This window comes from Microcaecilia unicolor, chromosome 1 (genome assembly GCF_901765095.1).
Source record: "Microcaecilia unicolor chromosome 1, aMicUni1.1, whole genome shotgun sequence".
Classification (NCBI taxonomy): Eukaryota; Metazoa; Chordata; class Amphibia; order Gymnophiona; family Siphonopidae; genus Microcaecilia; species Microcaecilia unicolor.
This window is the reverse complement of record NC_044031.1, coordinates 56,623,798-56,631,471: the sequence shown is the minus strand read 5'-3', so window position 1 is coordinate 56,631,471 and position 7,674 is coordinate 56,623,798.

Genomic DNA, 7,674 nt, shown 5'->3' with positions numbered 1-7,674 from the left:
ATGTGTTCTATCCTGTGACAGCCTTTCCCTGGTTCTGATGTGGCTCTCGGGTGAGTGTGACACCTTTTCTGTTAAGGGCACTGCATAGTCACATCAGCAATGCATTGTGGTGGGTGTAGAGTATTGGACTCCGTGACCAGTAGCTTGTGTTAAATGCTCACGATGTTGGTAGTTGGTAGGCTCTACTCCCATGGTGCTTTCCCCCTTGCTTACTGGGTCAGAGTGTGCCCTGTTTTGTTTCCGATAGTCCATGAGGTAGTGGCCATTTTTGTAACATAGTTTTAGATCCCTTTCATGTGTTAGCCACGTTACAACACTTAGTTCTTCCCTTGAATGTGGCTGAAAGAGGGCATTGTACACCATTCTGCCAGTTCTGACCTACTGCTCATCTCAGTACCAGGGAGACTCTTTGCCAGTGGGACACAACCTCTGATCTGCAGTTAACTGTGAGTAAACGTGCTTATTCCAATAAAGGACTTTTTCTAAGAGATTAGTCTTCAGATGTCAACTGGTGTGCCAAGGTTATACAGCAGCAACAAGTCCTAGAGGCCTGCGTGTATGCAGGTCCCTGGAGCACTTTTAGTGGGTACCGCAGTGCACTTCAGGCAGGCGGACCCAGGCCCATCCCCCCTACCTGTAGCACTTGTGCTGGTAAATGGGAGGCCTCCAAAACCCACTGTACCCACATGTAGCTGCCCCCTTCACCCCTAAGAGCTATGGTAGTGTTGTACATTTGTGGGTAGTGGGTTTTAGGGGAGGGGGGTTGAGTGCTCAGCACCCTTGGTAAGGGAGCTATGCATGTGGGAGTGTTGTCTGAAGTCCACCGCGCTGACCTCTAGGGTGTCCAGTTGGTATCCTGGCATGTCAGGGGGCGAGTGTACTACGAATCCTGGCCCCTCCCACGACCAAATGGCTTGGATTAGGACGTTTCTGAGCTGGGCGTTTTTATTTTCCATTATCGCTAAAAAAAACAAACGCCCAGCTCACCAATGACTAAATCCATGGCATTTTGGTCCGTACAAACCGTATTTTCAAAACAAAAGATGGACGCCCATTGTTTTCGAAAATACGGTCTGTCCCACCCCTTCACGTACCCGTTCTCGGACATAGACGCCCATGGAGATGGGCGTTCGCGTTCGATTATGCCCCTCTACGTCACTCTGTATCTCTTTATTGTTGCTACTCATGTGCTCAGTAACTGTCTCTGCCCCCCCCCCCCCCAACTAGCTGCCATGTTTTTCTCAGCATGCAGCAGCCCCCTCACACATCCTCCATAGACCTGCAAAGTCTCCCACTTTCAGCAGAGACTCCTGCTTTGGCGGGTCATCTCCAGCACTTCCACCAAAGTGGATAACTCTCCTGCTGAGCCACCACCACCACCACCACTGAACTGCTACTGCTGCTTCTTCCTACAAGCAGCAGTGGTGGCAAACTAAGAAGAAGCAGGTGCAGGGCTGCAGTGTTCAGGTGTGCGCTGTTGACTCTGCTGGTCATCTACCCTTTCTGACATCAATTCCTGTCCCAGGGCAGAGGACCGGCAGAGCTGACTGCACACACCTGAACATTCCGGCTCCACGCCTGTTTATTCTTGGTTTGCTGCTGCTGATTGTGACAGCGCAAAGTACATATAACAGAAATTATAAACTGCATAGTCACCTCAGAGATCACGTGCTGAAAATAAGGGGGAAAGGGACTTGATATACCACTTTTCTGTGTTTTTTTTGCAACTACATTCAAAGTGTTTTACATAGTATATACAGGTAGTTATTTGCACCTGGGGCAATGGAGGGTTAAGTGACTTGCCCAGAGTCACATGGAGTTGCAGTAGGAACTGATCCCAGTTCCCCTGGATCAAAGTCCGCTGCACTAACCACTAGGCTACTCCTCCACTCCGAAATTTAAAACAAATTAAGAAATTCGGTGAAGGAGCAATTAGATATACTGCAATAAGAAAGGGACCTCAGTGCATGTGACTCTGCCTATGTCTGATGCAGTGGTGTAGCTACGTTGGGCCACGGGAGCCTGCCGCCCCCCACATTTCCTCTGGGCCCCTGGTTTTGCTGGCAGGGGTCCCCAACCCCCGCCAGCTGAAGCCTTGTCCAGCGCTGCCCTGCTCTGTCTTCCCCCTCATGACCTGCATGCTCCGTTTAGTGAAATTGACCATGCTCAGTTTCACTTAAAGGAGCGTGCAGGATGTGAGGTGGAAGAAAAAGCAGGGCAGGCAATGTGGCGGCGCCAGAGACCAGCACTGGAGAAGGCTTCAGCTGGCGGGGGCTGGGGACCTCTGCCAGCCAAGGTATTTGCTGTAGCAGTGGGTGGGGAGCGGTAGGGTGGCGGGGGAAGCAGTGAGGCAGAGGGGGGCAAGGCAGCGGGATGGGGGGCAGCAGCGGGGCAGCAGACTAAAATGTGCTCCCCTAGCTCGGGCTCTGGCTCCCTTTCACCGCGAGGTCTGGTTATGTCTCTGGTCTGGTGCTTGTACATAAATGGTGCTGTGATCTGTGTGGGGGGGGGGGGGGGGGGGCAATGCAGGACATTTACCTTGCCAGGATGGTTCTGATCAGTCTCCAGGGTCTCAGGGAGACATTGATAGGGGCAGATGGTGGTGGTGGCACAGGAGGACCAGGAGCTGTGTTTCCTCAGAGGAGTAATTCAGCTGTCATCACAGGGACATCTTTCCAGAGTGATGGATATACCTCCACGTGCAGAGTCATTATAGAGGAAAGTCATTGCCATAGACATTTTCTGGACACAGGGACATGTAGTGACAATGGACATTTTACACCATGCATTTTCTGTGGTGTATTTCTATTTCCAGTCATGTTTATCGCTGAAGATCTTTGATGGATTTGTACATCTTTTTGCCAAATGTTTACTTGTGGTGTTTTCAAAAACTGGAACACATTTATCTATTTTTTCCATTATAGGCTTCAGTTTTTGGGCGTTCTGCGATAAATGTTTATCTCAATATTTGGACATCATATCAAAAATGCCCTTCCGTGTAAAAAAACAAAAGCTGTGTTCTGTTAGATTTGTAAAATTAAATTAAACAACATTATCATCTCTTCATCTTGTCACCACTTCTTCTCCGCACCGGCTCTACATCAAGTACAAAACACCTCAAGCTACTGAAGCTATGAAAAAAATTCTCACAATGCCTAACTAAAGGTTCACTCAATAAATTCCTTTTTAACTTTGACTTATGTTCTGCCATTCTAAATCTTAATGATCTTGAGGTGAGTCCCACATACAGCTTAGGGCAGGAATATTGAATTACATAAATAACATATTCAGATTTGCAAGTAGTAAAATATTGAAGCTTATACACCTTACCATCTGTTATTATTATTATTATTTATTGCATTTGTACCCCCACATTATCCCACCTTTTTGCAGGCTGAATGTGGCTTACAGAGCGTTGTTATGATGCAGTCATTACATGAGCTTAAATACATAAGCTGAAAGTAAATGATTTAGATGCAAGGTCATTATATGATTTTAAATACATAAGCTGGAAGTAGATGAATTAGATACAAGGTGCTAGAAAGGTGTTGTGCGAGGCGTTTTTGATGCATCTGAGTGATTTGAGGAATAAATTATTAAGGATGTCTTTCGTAGGCTTTGTTGAAGAGGTGTGTCTTCAAAGATTTGCGAAAGCTGGTTAGATTGTCCATATTTTTCAGGATCATGGGTAGTGCATTCCAGATCTGTGTGCTTTTATACGCAAAAGTAGTAGCGTATGACTGTTTGTATTTAATTCCTTTGCAGCTGGGGAAGTTTAGATTGAGGAATTTGCGGGCCGATCTTTTGGCGTTTCTAGGTGGTAGGTCCACTAGGTTTAACATGTAAAGTGGGGCATCTGCATGGATGATTTTGTGGACGGTTGTGCAAATCTTGAACTCGATTCGTTCCTTGAGTGGTAACCAATGTAGTTTCTCTCTTAGAAGTTTAACCCTTTCGTATTTAGTTTTTCCAAAGATGAGTCTGGCTGCAGTGTTCTGGGCTTTTTGGAGTTTTTTTAATGGTCTGTTCTTTACAGCCTGCGTACAAAGTGTTACAGTAGTCCAGATGACTTATTACTAATGACTATACTAGGATACGGAAGATGTTTCTTGGGAAAAAAGGCTTTATTCTCTTGAGTTTCCACATCAAGCAGAACATTTTTTTCGTTGTATTCTTCACGTCGGTATCAAGTGTGAGGTATCGATCAATAGTTACTCCAAGAATTTTCAGATTGTCTGAAATAGGGAGTGTGCAATAAGGTGTGGTTATGGTGGGGTAGTTGATAGTGTTGTATTGGGAAGTGAGAACTAGACATTGAGTTTTTTCTGCGTTCAGTTTTAACTGGAATGAGTCCGCCAAAGAGTGCATGATTTGGAGGCTCTGGTTGATCTCATTGGTTATTTCATTTAAGTTACTTTTGAACGGGATGTGGATCGTGACATCATCCGCGTATATGTAGGGGTTGAAGTTCTGGTTTGCTAGTAGGTTTTGTAATTCATTAAGCTATAGTGTAATATTGCAAATTGTACAGTGATAATATTTAAAATGACCCACAGGCAAAGACAATGCCTCCTATCCCAAGAATCTTTAACGTTCTCAGGAACCTTTCATGAATTACTTTGTCAAAAACTTTCTGAAAATCTAGACACACTATCCTGCTTATTTTCGAAAGAGGGCGGCCATCTTTCGACACAAATCGGGAGATGGTCGCCCATCTCTCAAGGCCGGCGAAATCAGCATAATCGAAAGCCGATTTTCGCCAGCCTCAACTTCAGTCCATCGCAGGGGCAGCTAAAGTGTTAGAGGGCGTGTTGGAAGTGTAGTGAAGGCGGGACGGGGGCGTGCTTAAAACATGGCCGCCCTCGGCCAGTAATGGAAAAAAAAGGCCAGCTGACGAGCATTTGGCCAACTTTACTTGGTCCATTTATTTTTAGGACCAAGTCACAAAAAGTTGCCCTAAATGACCAGATGACCACCGGAGGAAATCGGGGATGGCCTCCCCGTGCTCCCCCAGTGGTCACCAACCCCCTCCCACCCTAAAAAAAAACAACACATTTTTTTGCCAGCCTGTATGCCAGCCTGAAATGTCATACCCAGCTCCCTGACAGCAGTATGCAGGTCCCTGGAGCAGTTTTAGTGGGTGCAGGGCACTTCAGGCAGGCGGACCCAGGCCCATCCCCCCCTACCTGTTACACTTCTGGTGGTAAATGGAAGCCCTCCAAAACCCACCTGAAACCCACTGTACCCACATATTGGTGCCCCCTTTCACCCATAAGGGCTATGGTAGTTGTGTACAGTTGTGGGGAGTGGGTTTTGGAGGGGGGATTTGGGGGGCTCAGTACCCAAGAGAAGGGAGCTATGTACCTGGGAGCAATTAATGAAATCCACTGCAGTGCCCCGTAGGGTGCTCGGTTGGTGTCCTGGCATGCCAATGCACTATGAATGCTGGCCCTTCCCACAACCAAATACATTGGATTTGTCCGGGTTTGAGATGGCTGGCTTCGGTTTCCATTATCGCCGAAAAACGAAGCCGGCCATCTCAAACCCGGCCAAATCCAATGCATTTGTCCGGCCCCAACCTTATTATCAAAATGAAAGATGGCCGCCCATCTTTTTTGATAATACGGTTCGGACCGCTCTTTACGGCGCCGGCCAAATAGATGGCCGCCCGTATAGATGGCCGGCATCATTTGATTATGCCCCTACACAAGACGTATTTTAGAAGCATTTAGACTTACAAAGTTATATAGTCGAAGTGCTTTGAAAATGAGCCCCTATATCAACTGGCTCACCTTTATTGACAGGCTTATTCACACCTTCAAAGAAATTAAACAAATTGGTAAGGCAATTCTTTCTTTGGCTGACTCAATGCTGACTCTGTCCCATTAAACCAAGTTTATCTCTGTATTCCTTAATTTTATTCTTTATAATAGTTTCCACTATTTTTCCCGGCACTGACATCAGGCTTACCGGTCTGTAATTTCCTAGATCATCCCTGGAACCCTTTTTAAAAATTGGCATTACATTGGCCACCCTCCAATCTTCAGGTACTATGAACAATTTTAATGACAGGTTACAGATTAGTAACAGCAGATCAGCAATTTCATGTTTGAATTCTTTCAGTACCCTAAGGTTCATGCCATCTGGTCCAGGTGATTTACTATTCTTTAGTTTATAATTTTGGCTCAGCACTTCTTTGAGGCTCACTGAGATTTCTTTCAGTTCCTTGCATCATCATTTTGTTCTTATGTTATTATCACCCTTGAAAATAATTTCTGGTACAGGTAGATCTCTTACATCTTCTTCTGTAAAGAACAAAGGAAATAATTCATTCAGTCTCTCTGCTATGGCCTTATCTTCCTGAGTGCCCCTTTTGCTCCTTCATGATCTAATGGTTCCATGGATTTCCACACAAGCTTTCTGAAAAAGTTGTTACTGTGAGTTTTTGCCTCTGTGAAGAGTATTCTATTTTAGTCTTTATCAATGCTTTGCATCTAACTTGCCAGTGCTTATATTGTTTGTTATTTTCTTCATTTGGATCCTTTTTTCTGTTCTTTGAAGGATGTTCATTTGACTCTAATAACCTCTTTCACTTTACCTTTTAACCATGCTGGCTATTGTTTGCACTTCTTTTCACTTTTGTAAATATATGGAATGCATCTGGGCTGGGCTTCATTTTTAAATAGCGTCTATGCCTGATTTAAAGTCTGAATCTTTGCAACCAATCCTTTTTGCTTCTTTTTAACCAATTTTCCTCATATTATCATAGTCACCCTTTTGAAAATTAAATGCTGCTACAGTAGATTTGCTTTGTGGCTTCACTCTAGATATTAGCTCAAACTTGCTCATGTTATGATCACTGTTTCCCAGTGGATCCAACACCGTTACCTCTCGTACTATGCCCTGCATTCCACTAAGAACCAGATCTAAAATGGCTCCCCCTTTTGTTGGTTCAGTTGCTCCAAGAAGCAATCATTTATTACATCTAGGAATTTTACCTCCCTAGCGTTCCCTGATGCAACATTTATCCAGTCAATATTGGGGTAATTGAAATCAAAATGCTACATCAAATCTACTCTCCTCCACTTTGAACCCAGGACTGGTTAACCTCAAACACTAATATAAGAGGAGAAAAAAGACCTCAGAACACAGAGCTCCAAACACACAGTACACAACTGCAATAAGTCAGAAGCTCACAATAATTATAGGTCTTTAAAAAAAAACCTCCACTTTTCATAATTAAGGCATAACAAACCAGTCTCAGGCTCAAAAGCAGGCAAACAGTACTTCTTCCAGTCAATGACAAAGTACAACAGCTGTCACTGAAAAAAAAATCCATAGTACTTATCTTCAAACACCACCAAATTCATGATATGCTGCAAAGTACAGACAGAAGATCCTGTTTCAGCCAGAGGCATCATCTGGGCACAACAGACTCAGGAAACTCAGGATCTGGATGTTTCCAGTTGGCGTCTGTTGTTCCCTGATGATGCCTCTGGCTGAAACAGGATCTTCTGTCTGTACATGAATTTGGCAGTGTATGAAGATAAGTACTGTGGATTTTATTTTCAGTTGCTGCTGTTGAACCTCATGAAAATTTCCAGAGGAAATTGGAAAGTCATGGTAGTGTTCTATCGTGGGTTAAAAACTGGTTAAAAGAGAGAAAATAGAGAG